Here is a 20,728-nt window from a genome sequence, read left to right on the forward strand (position 1 = left end):
TTTTAAAAATACAAGAACAACAGCACCAATATTTTGTCTTATTGTGCATTTAAATTAATAGCATAAAAATGTCATATTAATCTATTTTTCTAAAAATAATATTACGTGGTGAAAATTTCTTTCTTTTCTTTAATAGTTTAGATAATTTTAAGAACTACGTATTAGTTATAGAAATTTTATATACCTCATCTAAGAGCAAGGCAGACGCACCTTAGGAGTAGAGGAGGCCTTGGCCCCCCTAAACATTTTTAAGTATATGTGTATGCTCACCTTTACATTATATAAAAATAAAATAATGTGAAGATATAGAAACAATTGCACATATCAACATTAAGTACAAATTATTTATGAAATTGCCTTTGACTAATTTATTGCTTTAAATACCGTTATATCCTTACCGAAATCAAATTAATTATATGTTTTGTCCTTCATTCCACTAATTGATATACAATCAGTTTTTCTTTTTCTTTTTCTTTTTTTATAATTTTTTTTTATGTGAATAAACAACACAGTGTAATCATTCTTTTACTTTTTTATTTCTTATTTTTTTATTTAATTTTTTTTTAGCCACACAAGTTATTATTTAGACACAATTATTGTACTATTGTAATCTATTTTTTAAGGTGAATATTTTGACATGTTAGAAGCATATATTTTTTTGCTAAAAAAAACTGAGTAAATAAATTAAGAGTTAGACTAAAGTTTCTTAAACAACAAAATAACACGCTATAACTTAAAATCTAAAAAAAAAAATTATAAGCCTCCTCCAATATTTATCTTTTTACTTTTTTTTTTCTCTCTTGTTTAACATTATTATCTTCTTCATTTATTATTTTTCTTTTTTGTCTTTTTCTCTTAATTTATTATTTCTCTTAGCTTTTTTTTTTTTTTTGACTTTTCCTCTAACATTTAGACATCTTTCTTACTTTTTACTGTCTATGAAAAATGACGATCAGTATTAAAAGTAACTTTTTTATTTTATTTTTTATATTTTGTAACAAAAAGTAATAAAATCTTAAATTTAATAAACTTTAACATATCAAGTAACATCATAAATTACCATAAAATCTTCTGTTATTTTGTATTTAAAAGTTACGATATAGTATACTAATAATAATTTTTTTTTTATAATTAATAACAAATTTATTTAGTAAAAAAATTTTGATATGTTAATACGCAAATTTATAAAGTTACCAAATAGTATCTTAAACATAATAGAATTAGTTACATTATGAAAATTATTACATATATATTAATTTTAAAGTTGACTGATCAAAATGAGTAACTAAATGTGTTTGAGAAAAAAAAAATTATCTTGAATCAATTTTTTTTAATAAAAAGTAACTAATTGATATATTATTTACATCAAAAGCAACCAAAAGGTTTCTTTTTTAAAAAAACTTGCAAAATACTGAAATTTTGGAAGCGAGAATTTTTAAGTTTCTTCCATTTTCGGTAATAATTTTGAATTTCGGTATTTATGCTGACGTGGCATATCGGTATTTGTACAAATAAATTTGTTGAAGGTATATTTACAAATAAAATCAATTTTAGGTATAATATTGAAAAAATCCCGAAGATATATATATATATATATCTTTATATATAAAAAGTGGCTATTTAACGTCATTTGTTAGTTTAACGAATTTTTTTTAACGATTCCTTTTTTTTATTTAGCCTTACACGATTAACTTAACAGACTGTTAACGTTAAACGTTAACAAATAAACACAATAATTAAATCCAAAAAATTAAACAATCTTTTTTTAAAATAAAACAATCTTTGTTAATCGTGTAAGATTTCAAATTTCAAAATGTTAAAATATTAAATAATTCTTTTTTAAAATTTAAAAAAATTCTCTTAGCCGCATATCTCTCTAACAAACCGCATATTCCAAATTTTTGACATTTTTTTGTTATTTTTTTTTTAAAAAAATTTGTATTATTTATATAATATAAAAACCATACAGCTAATCATTATATTTTTTTATTAAAATTTAAAAATAATTAAACTTAAAAAATATCTATCTCTTGTTTACCATCGACTAAATCATAGCATACATAATATATATATATATATATATATATATATTGAAACCGATGTCGTTTATTAAAACAAGAGTAACTTTTTTTTTTTTTTCATGGGATGTTTTTAAATTATTATTCCACACTTTCTAATTTAATTATATAATTATTTTTTTTAAATCATGATTTTATACACAATTAGCCTAAATAAAAATCAGAAAAGAACAATAAAACAAAACGTGCAATGCACGTAGGTTGCCTCTAGTATATATATATATCTATATATATATATATATATATATATAGGAAGAGGTTTCAATGGTTACATTTTTATTGTAACCATCATGGTTACATTTTTTTAAGCCATTGGATTACTATTAAATGGTTGGGATTAATTTGGAAATTAAATAAAAATAAATAATAAATAACTTGTAACCTGAAAGTAACCTAATCATTTATTTCCTTATAAAACTTTAATTAAGATTAATTATATTTTAAAATTAAATTAATTATAATTATTAATTAATTTTTTGCAATTTATTATTATATAAGGATCTTTTAGCAATTTATTTTTTTATACTTAAATTATTTAAAATTTTATAGCAAAAATTTTTATAATTTAAAATTATACACATATAATTTCTAATTTAAATTTTATTATACTTGTAATCTTAATTTTAAATTATTACACTATTTAAATATATAAAAAGTAAAAAATAAAATAAGTTGAATGATTTTTTAGAAAAAAAAATGGCTGCACTTGTTATCGATTGATTAGCTTGAGGCCTCATACTTAGTTCATATAATTGTAACAAAATAATTAAATATTATTTAAAAATAATTAATTATTTGAAAATTTATTATAAGAAGAGAATTTTAATTTGTGTCAAAAGAAGTTTAATTTTTGTAAAAAAAAAATAAATTTTATTGTAAATATTATAATTAAATGGCTTAATTATTAAAATAATTCAAGTAAGGATTTAAATATAAATATTAATTTCTAAAAGAGGTCTTATTAAATATTTAATTAATTATTTTAAGAAAATAATTAATTATAATTAAATAATTCTAAAAAAGGAATGTCTATTTAATTAATTATTTTAAGAAAATAGTTAATTATAATTAATTAAATCTAAAAAAGGAAAGTCTACTTATTAATAACCTGCTATTACAGGTTAAAAAAAAAAAGTAATCATATGGTTACAATAAAAATGTAACCATTGAATAGTCACCCATATATATATATATATATATACTAGGCGGTAACTACGTGCAAGGCACGTTGTATCTTATTTATTTATTTTTTTTTTTTTAGATTTTCATATCTATATAAAAAATTAAATAAGTAAAGTTTTTTATTATAATTTTTAAATTATTACTAATATGTAATTTATAATCTGAGATGAAGATTTAGCAATTTTTTCTTGTTTTGCTTCTTCAATAGAGTATACATTAAAATTCTTATATATTTGAGTGTTTATCTTCTCTTGATTATAATAAATTTATAATATCCAACACTTTGTTAACAGTTCATTAGAAACACTTTTAATATATTTAGTCTTTTCTTGAAAAATAAATTATAAAAATTAGTAGTGTTGTCATTTATTTGACCATATATTCTTACACTAAATAGATACATCATAATTATAAATCTATTTTTTGTATTTAAAATATTTAATATAATTATATAATATTATTTATAAGTTTTATTGTATATATTAACATAAAATATTATATTACATATTAAATTTTAAATTCTATTTCTTCCGATAAAATGTTTAATTATTTTAAAATATTACATAAGGTTGTTATTTTAATTCTTACAATATTATATATATGTAATTTATAATTTAAAATGAAGATGTAGTAACTTCTTCTTGTTTTACTTCTTTAATATAATATAAATTGAAATTATTGAGTCTTCATCTTCTCTTGATCAACATAAATTTATAATATCTAACCTTTAGTTGTCAATTCATTAGAAACACTTTCAATATATTTATTATTTTCCTAAAAAATAAATTATAAAAATTAGTATTAGTCTTCAATTATTAATTATTTTAGTATATAATAAATAAATAAATAAATATGTGTATATTAAAATCATACTTCTTTAGAATATTCTATTATTTTTGTTGCATAACAATCCAAAATTTATTTTGCTTTGTGACCAAACATAATTATAAATAGGTTCAAGTGTTGTCTTTTATTACAGTATATACTTTGCACTGAAAATATATTTGCTTACATATAAATATATATATATAATACTTTGTATTATTGATGAAAATTTAATATTTTTTATCTAAAAAATACAATATTTTTTAATTTGATGGTTTTTCCCACAAATAAAGAAATGTTTGCTACTACGATTTACCTTGTTTAATTATAAGTCACGGTTACAATTAAAAACGTGTATTATTAGAGTTAGTTCCACATTGCTAATGTGTGGAAATAAATTGTTATATATAAGATGAATGAGTTACTCCTCCCATTGCCAACTGGTTTTGAAATAGAACCTCATTCATCTTATTCCTAAATTCTAACATGTATTTAGATATTTAAAATATTTAAATCATTATTTTAAGTTCATTAACAATATAAATTTAACTAATTATTATATATATACAATAATTATTCACTATGAAAAATTTATTATTGTCCTTTCAAAATATAATTAATCTATATATAACAAAAAAAAAAGTACTAATTATATATTTTTAATATAATTTAGAACAACAAATAAGATACGAAAGATATAAATGCATAATGCCCCAACAGGAGCTTTTTAGTAACATCAAGGAGAAGGTTTGGAAGCTATTACATGCTTGGAATGAGCAAATTTTTTCTGTTGGAGGGAAAGAAGTGCTATTGAAAGCTGTAGTTCAATCCATTCCCACTTATGCTATGAGTTGTTTCAGGCTTACTAAGAAGTTTTGTGACCAACTAGAAAGTATGATGGCCAATTTTTGGTGGGGTAGTAACCAAAATGGCACAAAAATCCATTGGAAGAGATGGAAATCTCTTTGTAAGTCAAAACATGAAGGAGGTATGGGGTTTAGATCTTTTGTCCACTTCAATCAAGCACTTTTGGCTAAACAAGCTTGGAGAATTTTTGATATGCCAGATTCTTTGTTGAGTAGACTGCTTAAGCATAGGTACTTCTCCAATTGCTCTTTTCTAGATGCTAACATAGGACACTCACCCTCTTTAACTTGGCAAAGTATATGTTGGGGACGGGAACTGCTTATCAAAGGATTACGTTTTAAAATTGGAGATGGTTATCATGTTGACTGTGGGAAAGATCCATGGATACCCAGCCACAATGATTTCAAACCAGTAAGTTTTTCGGGCTCTAACTCACTGCCAGTCTCATCTTTCATTACTGCTGATCGGGTTTGGGATGTCCAATTATTGAGCTGCTATTTCCAGCAGATAGATATTGATCGTATCTTGACGATACCTTTGTCTTTTTTTGCTGGCCATGACCGATTAATTTGGCATCATTCCTCCAATGGTATCTATAGTGTTAAATCAGGTTTCTATCTTGCAACCAACTTGGAGGAACAACACTCATCCTCACCTTCAAACAAGCTTTGTGAATGGTGGAAATTTTTTTGGAATCTGAAATTACCTCCGAAAATCAGAATTTTTGCTTGGAAAGTGTTTCAAAATATTCTTCCTACTGCTGCAGCATTGTTTAAAAGAAAAGTTTTAGACTCGGGGGAATGTTCTCTTTGTACTTCCAATTGGGAATCCATAGGCCATGCTCTCTTTGGATGTAAGCATGCTAAGAATATTTGGAAACTTACCAAATTTCAGATTGATTATAGACAAGCACACAACATGTTTAATGGGGATTATTTATATCACTTGTCTGCAACATACCAGCAACAAGATTTCGAAATTCTGTTATGTGTACTGTGGGGAATCTGGACTGATCGAAATAAGGTGGTTCATGGTGGCATTTCAAGACAACCAAGTGCTATTGTTCAATATGCTACCAGGTTTTATGAAGATTTTAATAGACTCGAACATCATGTTCGGCCAGCAGCAGATCCTAGCAGTCTTCCTACTTCACAGCCTTCTCCTTCAATCAATCTGCTTGCTCAAAAATGGAAGCCGCCTCAATTTCTTGGTTTCAAACTCAATATAGATGCTGCTACTGATTTGGAACGAAAATTGTTGGGCATTGGAGCCATCCTACGTGATCACACGGGCTCAGTGGTGGCTGCCTTATCAAAGGTTGTTCAAGGTAGCTTTAAATCGGATGAGATGGAAGCCAAAGCACTGTTTCACGCTGTTAATTGGGTTTCGCAATCACAATTGCCTCTTACTCATATTGAAACTGATGCTTCTCGGGTGTCAAATGCTTTGAATAGATTAGATTCCGACTTATCATGTTTTTCTGACATTATTATGGATATTCGTTGTCTATTGTCCTTTTTCCCTCAAGTTTTAGTTACTCATGTCAAACGAACTGCTAATCAAGCAGCACATGGGTTGGCTAAATTTGCTTTAGGGTTGGATGTAGATTCTGTTTGGATAGGAGAAATACCCTATCCTATTTTCTCTGATGTTGTAAATGACTTTAATTTATAATACCAGTGAAATTTTCTCAAAAAAAAAAAAAAAAATGCATAATGCCCCTATTTCCACTAAAAATTCCTCCAATTATACTATATATATTTTAGCCACAATTTCTCATCATCTTCTCTAAATCTATAAGCATCAAGGTTCTATAATAAAAACTAATCATTGGCTTTCATGCACGTCCCACACTCTTAAAGTTGAATCTTTCTCTCAATCATACTTATCTCATATCATTATATATTTTATTAATTTTAAAAGTTTGATAATATTCTACACAAGTAAGTTAATTAAAAAAAAAAGGTAATTAGTAAATGAATGATATAATAGTATGAAATAAGGGTGCAAGATATAAATTATGTTATTATATCTGAGTAATTTAATTATTATTATCATTATTTTTTTTGATGAATAAGAATCATTATATTGCTCAACCACCAATTACATACACCAATTTCACACATCAACTACACTTCAAACATTTACATAACCCCTGAATTTCCTATCTATTGTGTACATCTTCCCATGAACCATTCTCTATCTATAGCTTTAGCCTTTTTGGGCATTACATGACATATTCTATATTGCAAATCTATTTTGATTTTCTGTACAGTATTCCGAATACACCATACCTTTTGATTCCAAAGAGCATCATTTCGGACCCTCCATATATGGTAAGCCATGGCAGCAAGAGCAGCATGAAAAATACTCTTCCGAGTTGCAGATAACTTCGATTTATCTGTCCATTTAGCTAGCTGCAGCAAACTGTTTGTCGATGTTTTCCATTCCAGCCAATCTTTAACACTTTGTACACACATGTTGCTGTAATGACAAGTAAAGAAGAGGTGTTCCAATGTTTCGGATCCATTACTACACAATAAACAAGTCTCATCTACCAAGGGATTGAACTTTTGTATTTGCTCTTTTGTTCTGAGTTTCTGCAACATTATCAACCATAAAATAACCCTGTGTTTCGGTATAGTCTGCCTATTCCAAACTATCTTACTCCAGTTTACATCCACAGGTTTGTTAAACAATAGATCAATACCAGTTTTGATATCATACCTCAAAGCTGCAAAGGTTTGTTGATCAATCTTAGTTGTGAGGGTGTTCTTGACTGCTACAATTCTCTTCCAGTACCAGCTGCAATCAGTTGGTGGCTGGTACTCCCACCAATTCTTCCCCATCAAATATACTTCATTGATCCATTTGACAAATAAATTGTCTTTTTTGGTGGCAATTGCCCAAACATATTTCCCCATTGCTGCAGTATTCCAATCATGAATGTTTCGAAATCCTAGTCCCCCAGCCTTCTTTGGTGCACATATCTGTTGCCATGCTACTAATCCAGGACCTGAGTTGTTTGTCATGCCTTTCCAAAGAAACGCTCTACACATGCTCTCTACATCCTTTAGCAATTTCTTGGGCAATATTGTGATTTGAGCCCAATATGAGTGAATAGTAATTAACACCGAGTTGATGAGTGTTATTCTCCCCATATAGGACAAGTTCCTCGAACTCCAAACTTTAATGCGTGCCACCATCTTCTCAAGGATACTATTACAGTCAGCTGCAGATATTTTCTTGGAGCAAATTGGAATACCAAGGTACCTAAATGGAAGATTGGCCCTTGAATACCCTGATACTTCTAGCACTCTTTTGACCTCTTCATCTTTCATTCCACTACAAAACACTGCAGTTTTTTCTTCATTTGGCTCTAAACCCGAAGTGGAAGAGAAGAGCTTTAACCCTTGTAGCATTAAGAGAATGGATACATAATCACCATGACAGAATAGTAATAGGTCGTCAGCAAAACACAGATGATTAAGCTTTAAAGTAGTACACCTATCATGATGTTTAAATCCAGGCCGAGTGCTCACAACTCTCATGATTCTCGACATATATTCCATGCCAAGAACAAATAAGAGAGGAGACATCGGATCTCCCTGTCTCAATCCCCTTTTAGATTCAAAAAATCCATGCAATTCACCATTAATCAGTAAGGAGAATTTCGGGGTTTTGACACATACCATGATAAGCTCAATGAACTGTTGCGGAAAGTGGAAGGCAGTTAGCATTTCTTCAAGAAAGTTCCAATCAACTGTGTCATACGCTTTCCTCAAGTCGATTTTGATCATGCAGCTTGGTTTACAGTTCTTCCTCCCATAATGTCTCACAATATCTTGGCACACTAGAATATTATGAGCAATGTATCTCCCATGAACAAATCCACTCTGGTTATCAGCTATGATCTCAGGCAGAATTCTTCTCAATCTTGAGCAAATAACCTTTGTAGCAGCCTTATAAATCACATTGCAACATGAAATTGGCCGGTAGTCCTTCACACTATCTGGGCATTTGCTTTTAGGAATTAATGTAATGGTTGTTGCATTAATTTCTTTAAGCAATTTCCCAGTGTTTAGGAAACTAATCACTGCATCCTCCACTTCAGTTCCCACTAAATCCCAGTTATCATGATAAAATGCACTACCGTATCCATCTGGGCCAGGAGCCTTCAAACTCGGGATAGCAAAAATTGCATCTTTAACCTCAAGTCTAGTATACGGTTGATTCAAGATGTGCTTGTGTTCCTCTGAGAGTAATGGACCAGTCGCCATCACAGTTTTGCTCACCCTCTTCCGATTTCTCATTGCGCTCCCCAATAGCTTCTCATAATACTGGAGAAAAGCTTTTTGAACTTCTCTCGGATCTTCTACCCTGGTGCCTTCTTCATTTTTAATTGCATTAATTCTGTTTTGAGCTCTTCTACTTTTCAGTGCAGCATGAAAGAAGCTAGTGTTTTCATCTCCACTTTTAGCCCAATTGAGTTTGGCCTTTTGAGCTAAAAATTGAAGATGAGCCTTGTTGAAATGAGAATGTTTCTCCCTAGCCGATTGCTCTTTGGTTATAAGATCTCCATTGGTTGGATCTTGATGTAAAGCCTCCTGTATTTCCATCAATTCTTGTTTTGTTGTGGCTGCTATTTTTTGTACCTCATTATACCCTTCTCGGTTGATTACCTTGAATATCCCTTTGAGCTTTTTTAACTTCTGGACCACCTGAAACATTTTTGTGCCTGTAGTAGCTTGCTGCCAACAATCCCGAACTTTATTCTTGTAATCTAGAGCCGATTTCCACATACTAAAATACCTGAATGGTTTCTTGCCAGAGCACGCTTCCTTATAAAAGGATATTAGTATGGGACAATGATCAAACTCCCCTTCAGGTAGAAACACCGCTTCTGAATTTAGATATGCATCCGTCCACCTAGAGTTCACCATAGCTCTATCTATTTTAGAGTACGTTCTGTCTTCAGGATTCTGCTTATTGTTCCAAGTAAAAAAACAACCAGAAGATTTAAGATCCTCCATTCCACAATGCGCCACACATTCTTGAAATTTCTCCGAAGGCCTTCTATGATTCCTCCTTCCAATTCTTTCCTCATAACTCAAAATCTCATTATTACTATTAATATTTTTTTAAAAAAAATAATTTTAAAAAATACCACCGATAAATAAAAAAATTTAAAAGAAAACAACTTAATAAATGCATATTGTTTAACAATAAATAATATCAATAAATATTTACCATCTTTCAAAAAAAAAATCAATATTTACCAAAATATTTTTTACTCTTATCCATTCTTATTTTTCATATATCATATTTTAATGAATTTTACTGTTATCTTCGACCCAAAATCAAAACTTTATCCACCAGTATAAGGCCTCTATCTTTTTAACTCTTTCTTGAACACCTATTCCCTTCATACACCATCCCCATAGATTGAATTAATTTCCGTCATTTTTTATTAGCCCAACCAAAAACTAATGAAATTTTGGGCAGAAAATTTTGCATGAATTATTAGGAGGAATTTCAATAATTTAAATCCGTATTTTTTTCCTATACCCTGAGGCTAAGTGATCCTGACAAAAAAATAAATAAATAAATAAATAGTGGCAATTTGGCATCTATAGAATTGCGTATAAGTTTGTTTCTCGGCTCAAGACATGCTTTCGATTGGAGCCTTAGTTTTCGACAGATTCCAAGTTTTTGATGACTTGTAAAAACATAATTATACAATTTGGAAGAATTGTCACTATTATTCTTAGGGTTACCTATATATAACTCTCTCCTTCTAACACTTTGTTGAACACTCACTGCAACATTAAGTGTATGATTCAAGGAATTCTATGAGGGATGAAAAGATGTGTTTTACAAATATACAGCAGATATTATATGTACACAATTAGTGAAGTTGATGACAATATATAAAAGATGGTTTGTGTGAATAAGTGCTTATTTGTGAATAGTTGTATCTATATGTGGAAGGATGCAACTCTTAAGAAATGCTATTAGTAATTTATACTTCTGTTAAAATTAATTTTTTTTTTGGAGAATATTCTGTTAAAAAATAGAAGAATATGTTAAATGCACAACAAAAATAGTTAGATAAACATTTATATAATAGGTAAGATATATATATACTAGTTAGTAGTTACGTGCCGAGGCACGTAAATATTAGTTTTATTTAAAGTTTAATTTTTTTTATTTAGTTTTCACAAAGTATGATTATGCAAATGACTTTCGGCTAACTCCGTGCCAGCAGCCGCGGTAAGACAGGGGGGGGGGGGCAAGTGTTCTTCGGAATGACTGGGCGTAAAGGGCACGTAGGCGGTGAATCGGGTTGAAAGTGAAAGTCGCCAAAAACTGGTGGAATGCTCTCGAAACCAATTCACTTGAGTGAGACAGAGGAGAGTGGAATTTATTAAAGTAAAAACAAATAAAACAAAAACCTGCAAAATTGTCATCTCTATATTATCACACAGTATGCATAATTGTCATCTCTATATCTATGCAAGACTTTACATTTTATGAAACGCGATAAGATATATATCAGTTAATCAGAACAAGTAGACGTCATACCTAGTACTACAACTCCTTTAAATTTCCAAGACATTTAAAATGTTACAAGAAAACACAAACATTGTGATATGCTGTTAAATCTCAAAAAGATTTACTATTTGTGAGTTGACTCCTATGCACAAATAGATACAACATATTACAGAGAAATGCTCTCAAGGGTCATGGCTCACATGTGGTACTAAAAAAGAAGTTTATCAAGTCATTTTAGCTTATGAGCTATAAGCAAGGATGAGCAATTTTTATATGAAAAATGGTATCTTTTTACTATCCTCTGTACATAAATAACACCAACGAGAACGCTTAGAATATTAATTCATGCCTATTAGTCTTTTCCAAAAATGGAAAACATTTAAAGCCCTTGCAAATAGTAATCTTTCCAAAGAAAAATCTAATAGCTCCAAGCTGAGAGTGCATACCATTTCTTCGACGTTGCTGCCCTTGAGTTCCAGAAAGAACCAGGGCATCAAGTTGATTCATCAACATATATTAGAAACACTGAAACTAAACATGACATTGAAATTAAGTGGTGCAAATTAATAATGACAACAAATGCTGATAAACCAATAAACATAATCTTACAAGAAGCTAACTTCAGCCCATGAAAAAATTATGCATTTACAATTTCACTTAAATTAGGAAGTTACAAACTAACATACCTTACTTCACTTTGAGAAAGATCTTTAGCATGGGTATATAGATGCTTCAGTTTTGCTAAGGAATTATCTCCTGGCTTTTCAACCACCTCAGGAGCTGCAATGATATGAACAATGAGAAATTGGGGCAAAACAAAAAATAAACCCGCATCTCAAAATAAGTAAATAATCATATTATTAAACTATAAATTATGGTGGTATTTCATTTATATTTCTACACCAATCATCTGAGATGTATCACTCGAATTAATTATTACCAGAAATAATAAATCATGATTTTTAACTCTCCATCAAAATCAAACAACATAGTTATTATTTCATAAAGAAATCCATGATTAATATATATATATATGGGTGACTATTCAATGGTTACATTTTTATTGTAACCATATGGTTACGTTTTTCTGTAACCTGTAATAGCAGGTTACTAATAGGTAGACTTTCCTTTTTTAGATTTAATTAATTATAATTAACTATTTTCTTAAAATAATTAATTAAATAGACATTCCTTTTTTAAAATTATTTAATTATAATTAACTATTTTCTTAAAATAATTAATTAAATATTTAACAAGACCTCTTTTAGTAATTAATATTTATATTTAAATCCTTACTTGAATTATTTTAATAATTAAGCCATTTAATTATAATATTTACAAAAAAAATTATTTTTTTTACAAAAATTAAACTTCTTTTGACACAAATTAAAATTCTCTTCTGATAATAAATTTTCAAATAATTACTTATTTTTAAATGATATTTAATTATTTTGTTACAATTATATGAACTAAGTATGAGGCCTCAAGCTAATCAATCGATAACAAGTGCAGCCATTTTTTTTTCTAAAAAATCCTTCAACTTATTTTATTTTTTACTTTTTAAATATTTAAATAAAAAAATTAAATAATTATGTGTAATAATTTAAAATTAAGATTACAAGTATAATAAAATTTAAATTATGAAATTATATGTGTATAATTTTAAATTATAAAAAACTTTGCTATAAAATTTTAAATAATATAAGTATAAAAAAATAAATTGCTAAAAGATCCTTATATAGTAATAAATTGCAAAAAATTAATTAATAATTATAATTAATTTAATTTTAAAATATAATTAATCTTAATTAAAGTCTTATAAGGAAATAAATCATTAGGTTATTTTCAGGTTACAAGTTATTTTTTATTTATTTTTATTTAATTTCTAAATTAATCACAACCATTAAATAGTAATCCAATGGCTTAAAAAAAATGTAACCATGATGGTTACAATAAAAAAGTAACCATTGAAACCTCTTCCATATATATATATATACACGTATGTAATAAAATAATTAACAAAACTCACCAAATATATCCACATAGAAAGATATAAACAAAAAAAAAATCATAAATGTATATTATTCAAGAATCAAACAATTTACTATTCCAACGAACAAATTAACAAAAACCTAATCATCTAATTAACCCAAATACCTTTTTGATATTAAAATAAAAAATCATAAAATTACCCACACAACAATAAAGGAAAGAAATAAGATTGAGACATTAAGAAAAGACCCAAATGTGAAACAAAAACCAAATACCATTCCATAAAAAATATAACTTTAACAATTCATATATATAAATGCATAAAAAGAAGGAATACCCAAATCAATAATTTCTAAAAAAAAATCTACCTTGGAGAGCTTTTCACCACCAAGATCAGCATCTTCAAGAACTTTCTTCCCAGCAACAATGCAATAACGAAGACAATCATCAAGCCTTCAGTCATTCTTCCCATCAATATACCCTTCAGAATTAAATCAACAGGTCTGACCACCAAATCTAGTAGGAAACTTATAATGTACGGATGATTCTAAAACCGTTCATCGATATTTCTATATGAAATGGCTGGTTAACCCACCAAAAAAAAAAAATCTATCAGCATCCTTTCTTTCATAAATAGACTCACAAGCCACACTACATTGATTTGGTATTATTGCTAGGTTTGTAATTACAATACTATTTAAGAAGTTCACTTTGACTGATTATCACCTAAAAGATAACAAATAGCAAATAGCAGAATAAGAATAGTGAAAAATAGTCAAAGAGCCATAAAAACCTCAAAAATAGCAATCAAAATGATATTCTAAAGTCATCTGATTCGCATACAAATAATCAGTTCCCAATTAACAACATTGGAGTGCCCATAATTGATGCTGCAATTCTCAGTATGAACACACACAACCATCTCTTTGTCAAAAAAGTCTGCTCCCTAATGAAAAAATAAACCTTTGAAAAAGAAAAAGAATTGAGCTGCAGAGGGCTTTATGTTGTCAGGAACAAAAACCAATCAAAATAATTCATTGCAAGACAAAATCAAAGATAATGAAATATACATACCCTTTATTCTTTGTCTGTGTATGTATCAAAATGAATATAAGGATTCACAACAGTCCTATTAGGATTTTCATGACTATACTGCATAATAGTCTCTTGTCTAGCATCTTCTCCTACCAATCCAACATCAAAATGCTTACCCAAATCACCATCGATCACCTCACCACGATCATCAGCATCAAAGATTTTCTTCGCACCATGCTGAATTGCAAACAAATAACTTGTTTGGGAGACTTAGGCCCTACTCTATCTTGAACCAACATTGAAATCAAACCCTTCAAAACCCCCCACAAATCTCTGACCCCAAAACACAAATCTCTAAAAAAAATCTCAATAACCCAGAAACGATTTTCTCCAATTGGGCCTCTGATCAAGCTCTCACCATGAAAATACTTAAAAAGCTTAAGTCTTTATCTTCTTCGTCACAGAGCTCACCTTAGATTCGTTCAGATTGGGATTGGGAGAGTGAAATTCTTCAATCGTCGAGTCCAACTGAGAAGCCACATTCGATTGACCTCCGACACTTCTTCATCACAAACCTCACCTTAGAGTCGTTTAGATTGGGATTGGGAGAGTAAAATTCTTCAATAGTCGATTCCAACCGAGGGAAAAAAATGATTGACCTCCGAACTCACCTTAGAGTCGTTCAGATTGCGATTGGGAAGGTGAAATGGAAGAGTCTATTGGTTTTTTTAAATTTGTTTAACTTTTTTTTAATAGGATTAATAAGTTAACGGCATTAGAAGAGATCCGTTTGAAAAAAAAAAAAAAAGGTAGTCCTGGCGTTAAAAAAAAAAGAGAATCGTTAAACCAAGAATTGTTGTTAGATAGACACTTTTAATATATAAAGATATATATATATGCAAGTTACTAATAGATATTATTGATCAATATGTTACCCTCGTGGCACCCTCTCCCTTTAATTCAAAATAAAAATAAATAAATAAATAATAAATATATATGATAAGTTTTAAGTATTTTATTAAGGTGGCATTTGACTAGAGTAATGAAAATATAAAAATAGTAATGAGAGTGGCAATAAGAATAGAAATGAAATGGAATAAAATTTCAAAAGCAGAAAAAAAATTAATAAAAAAATTATTAAACTTTTTTTCATCATGCATTAGATTGGTATTTTCTTCTATTTTAAAATAGAATAGTCATTCTACCAAAATGTTGGAAAGGTCATTCCATTGGAATGACATTCTAATACTTTACTATGCAACCAAATAAGGGAATAGAATGAAGATTGTGTTCTTTCTATTCCATTTTATTTCATTACTTCCAACTAAACGCCACCTAAGAGTTGTTAAAGTTATAGTGGACTAATAAAAATTTCTATGCCACTATTATTTATCTGTTTCTATTTTATATTTTTACTTGATTAATAATAGGTTAATAATTTGTTCTTAAAAAAAAGGGCATTTTACAAAAATACTGGGTTTGGGGTAATACTTTTCAATTTTACTGCCACACGGCAGAATTAACATTTATACTGTCCTCCCTTTTTTTTTTCTTTTATACTGTCAATACCAAAACAAAAGTATGAGGCCTCCATCTTTGACAATCACAGACATAACCACCACAACAACACCAAGACAACCGGAAAATAACCATTAATTCCGACAAGATTGAACAAAAGCAGTAAAATCGACGTCAATAAATAATCATGGCAAAACAACGGTAAAACAACACTAAAACAATCTAACAAAACAAAAGAAAAAAAATAATTAAAAAAAACAAACAATCTGCTGCACAACCTCAACACCAGATGCAAAATTAACTATATTTGCAAGTCTATTCCTAGAAAATTATAATAAAAAAAACTACTAAAACAACACTGAAACAACACAAAAACAAATGAAGCAAATATAACTGCTTAGAAAAATATAAAAGAAACACACACCTCAAAACTCTCTTGTGAGTGAGCTCGTCAAATGTATTTATAGGAGAACCAAAAGAAAAAAACCACAAAAATAGCCAAAGAGAACGAAGAAGAAATGTATTTATAGCCTCCATCTTCCACACTCACAGACAGAACCATCACAAACAACACGAGAACACCCAGAAAATACCTATTAATTCCAGCGAGATGGAGCAAGGGCAGTGAAATCGGCATCAAATAAATAAATTATGAAAAACAACAGTAAAACAATACTAAAACAATACTAAAACAAATAAAACAATAAAAGAAAAAAATGATCAAAAATTAACTATGTTGTGCACATCCTCAATACTAAATGCACTATATTTGCAAGAAAGTTCTGGAAAATTAGAACAAAAAAAACCACACTAACTCTTATATTTTCAAAAAAAACATAACTAAGAACTTCAAAAAATTTTTAAAAAAAAAAGAAGAAGAAGAAGAAGAAAAGAAAAGAAGATGAAGAAGAAGAACTGAACATGAAAAAAAATAAAAATCATGAAAAACAACAGTAAAACAATACTAAAACAACGGTAAAGATGAAGAAAAAAAAAAACTTGAAGAAGAAGATGAATATTATTAGAACATGGGGGTGAGATTTATGTGAAAAGCTAGATGATAAAGATGAAGAAGAAGATGAATAGTGAGAAATGGGAGTGGGATTTTTAAATCTATTTAAATAAAAGAAAAAGAGTGAGACATGGGGTGTGATTTTTAAATTTATTTAAATAAAAGAAAAAGTAAAACATGTCACTTTTATGACACATCCCATCAACCTTTTAATCAAAATAATAATTATTAAATTATCTCAAAAAATAATAATTATTAAATATTAAAAATAATAAATAATAATTTTTACATCCATTAAAATAAAAAATTAAATAAATAACTTAAGCCCATGTCCCAATCAATCAAAAAAAAAAACAAAACAATAACATATATAATTTGGCAGTATACTGCCGAAATTAAAAATTAAAAAAAAAAAAAAAAAAAAAGTATAAACGTAAATTTGGGCGTGTCACAGTATTTTTGTAATACATGGGGAAAAGTTAGTAAAGAGTGTAAATTTCCCTAAAAAAAAAGCTTTCTGATATGCTTAATTATCATTTGATACTAGTGTCATATAAATATATATATATATATTTAAATTATTTAGTTTTAATGATAAGTCTATTTTAAAATTAAAATTTTATTTTTCACTTAAAGTTTCTTGAAAGTGATACATTAACCATACAAGCTAAAATAAACCTACTTAATTTTTTTTGCCCTAAATTACATTTTTAGTTATACATTATGAATACATATTTACAAATAAAATATATTTTAAATATTAAAAAAATAATTATATAAAAATTTTACTAGAACAAAGATAAATATATAAATTAAAATAAAAATTGGAATTAACAAAAATAGAGTGAAAAACAATTGAAAAAAATATTAAAAGTAAATGGCCCCCCCTGTTGTTTGTTGTTTGATCCTGCCTCCGCCCCTGTCTAGGAGCCGTAGTGGGATTTTGAACTCTTAGAATACTCACATCAGATACTTTAAAATAAAATATATAAAGAATTAAACTAAAAACACATTACATTATATGCTCTAAACTCTTTCTCTATTTAAAAACTTTTTTAAAATTCAACATTTATAGAATACTATTAATTACTTTAAATATATTTTATTAATTGTTTGAAATTTTAATTTTACTTTTTATGAGAGGATATATGTAAATATTAATACTATATGTTTAAAAGGAATAAAATATATTAAAATTTGAAAAAAAAAAATTAGTAATGTATTTTAAAGAATTTAATGTAGTGTATAATATAAAAATTTGAGGTGAAATGGAAAAAATAAAAAAAAAATAATAAGAAAAGAGTAGAGAAATTGATGAGAATAATCTAGCACTACACTACACAACATATTAAAAAATTAATTTTAGATTCATGGCAAAAATTACAACTCTATACATATAAAAACAAAAAATATTGTTATTAGACATCAGTGGTGACCAACACCTTTTATAGGTGGCGTCCTACGATTAAGTAATAATATTTCCTAAAAGTCATTTTCATAAGTTAAATGAAATTAGATACTTAATTATACCAATAACGAAATGACACCGAAGAAGCTGGTATAGTCATATTAACAATTCTAAAAAAAAAAAACTAAGGAAAATACCATATTTTTGTAAATGACACGTGGCCTATATGCATTTAACCTCTGTTCTTCTGAAATTAGAATTACAATAATTTTATAAATTAAAAAAAAAAAATAAAAGACTACAACATTAATTATACTAGAGCAATAAGTTAAGCAACTCTTCTCTTCCTTGAACCTTAAGATATACAAACATAGCACCTTCAACTTTAGAATTGTTGTTTATGATCTGTCACATGCAAACCAAATTCACACGTGCAACTAGGAGTTAGTTGGAGTTAGTTGGTTGTTCGGTTTTTGACAGTTAATTCTGTTAACTGTTATTTTTGACAGTTTTGTATTTTTTGTTTTGTCCATTTTAATTTTAGCTTGTATAAATAGCTTGAGAACCTATTGTTTTGGTTAAGCCTTGTACATACTCTCTCATTGTAATTCTCTCCAAGATTAATAAAACATTCAAGGTTATTCAGTTTGTTCATCATTTTGTTCATTAGTTCTTGACTGGTTTTATACCAGTATTGCTGCAACATTGCTACAACATTGCTGCTGTTAGTTCTATTGCCTTTTGGCTATTGGTTCTCATTGTTCAAACTTGATTGCAAGGTGATCATCGATCACAACAAGTGGTATCAGAGCAAGGTGTTTAGCTCAATCAAGATTGAAACTCAAAGACATCAAGAAACTCAAGAAGATGGCTGCAGCAAGATTTGAAATCGACAAGTTCAATGGAACTAATGATTTCGGGTTATGGAGGATAAAGATGAAGGCATTGCTTGTTCATAATGGAATTTCAGAAGCCATTGATGAAGAGAGTCTCAAAGAAATTGAAGATGAGAAGAAGAAGAAGAAAGAGATAGAAACCAAGGCACATAGTGCTATTCTTCTCAGTCTAGGTGATGAAGTCCTAAGGGAGGTATCGAGTGAAGACAAGGCTGTTGGTTTATGGAACAAACTCAGTTCCATATACTTGAAGAAGTCCCTGGCAAATAAATTGTATTTGAAGAAGAGAATGTACACTCTTAGAATGGATGAGGGGAAAGATTTGAGGAATCACCTAGATGAGTTCAACAAGATCACTCTTGATCTCTGCAATATTGGAGTGAAACAGGAAGAGGAGGATCTGGCAATTATACTTTTGAGTTCTTTGCCAAGATCCTATGAACACTTTGTTGATACGATGCTCTATGGTAAAGAAACTCTAACAATGTCCGAAGTCAAGGCTGCTTTGAATTCAAAAGAAATTCAGAAGAAAACAGAGGACAGTCAAGGTGAAAATGGAGAGGGTTTGTTTGCTAGAGGAAAGACACAAAAGAAAGACTTCAAGAACCAGAAAGGAGGCTACAGAAAACAAAGTCAAAGGATGACTCGAGGGGAACAACAGACAAGAAGTGTTTTTACTGCAAGAAGGAAGGCCATTTTCGAGATGAATGCTTGGCTTTGAAGGCCAAACTCAAGAAAGAAGGCAGAAAGAACAAAGAGAAAGGAGAAGCTGATGTTGTAGCAGATGGCTATGAATCTGCAGATGTACTGGTGGCCTCTAATGCAGATTCTGGTCATGAATGGGTTCTTGATTCAGGATGCTCATTTCATATGTGTCCAAACAAGGAACTGTTCAATGATCTTGAAGAAAGAAGAGGAGGAACAGTCTTTCTTGGAGACAACAGGGCCTGTCAAATACATGGTACTGGATCAGTTATGCTCAAAATGCATGATGGTGTCAAGAGGAGGATTCAGAATGTCAGGTATGTACCAGATCTCAAAAGAAACTTATTGTCAATTGGTGTACTAACTGAAACTGGTTGTAAGGTTGAAATTGATGACAAGTTTCTTAAAGTCATGAAGAATTCCAAAACAGTGATCAAAGGAGAATTTAGAAATGGACTCTTTATCATGATTGGTGAAACTGCCTCTGGCTGTGTCAACACAGTTTCATCTAATCATGATATAGATCAAACTAAATTATGGCATCTGAGGCTTGGCCATGTAAGTCAAAGAGGTCTGTTGGAATTAGAAAGGCAAGGAATTCTTAAGGGTAAACTTGGTGGTAAGCTTGATTTTTGTGAAGAGTGTGTCTATGGAA

General features: G+C 28.8%; 1 long non-coding RNA gene across 1 annotated transcript; it reads right to left on the reverse strand.

Annotated features, from left to right (window-relative positions):
* Positions 1-11,606: 11,606 nt before the first annotated feature.
* On the reverse strand, positions 11,607-15,278 carry LOC115718505 (uncharacterized). The gene is made up of 4 exons (XR_009684550.1): positions 14,574-15,278; positions 13,868-14,081; positions 12,194-12,287; positions 11,607-12,038 (listed from the first exon to the last, which is right to left on the reverse strand). It is a non-coding gene; the product is annotated as an uncharacterized LOC115718505 (long non-coding RNA).
* Positions 15,279-20,728: the final 5,450 nt, after the last annotated feature.

The sequence above is a fragment of the Cannabis sativa genome, chromosome 9 (assembly GCF_029168945.1).
Source record: "Cannabis sativa cultivar Pink pepper isolate KNU-18-1 chromosome 9, ASM2916894v1, whole genome shotgun sequence".
In the NCBI taxonomy this organism is placed as follows: Eukaryota; Viridiplantae; Streptophyta; class Magnoliopsida; order Rosales; family Cannabaceae; genus Cannabis; species Cannabis sativa.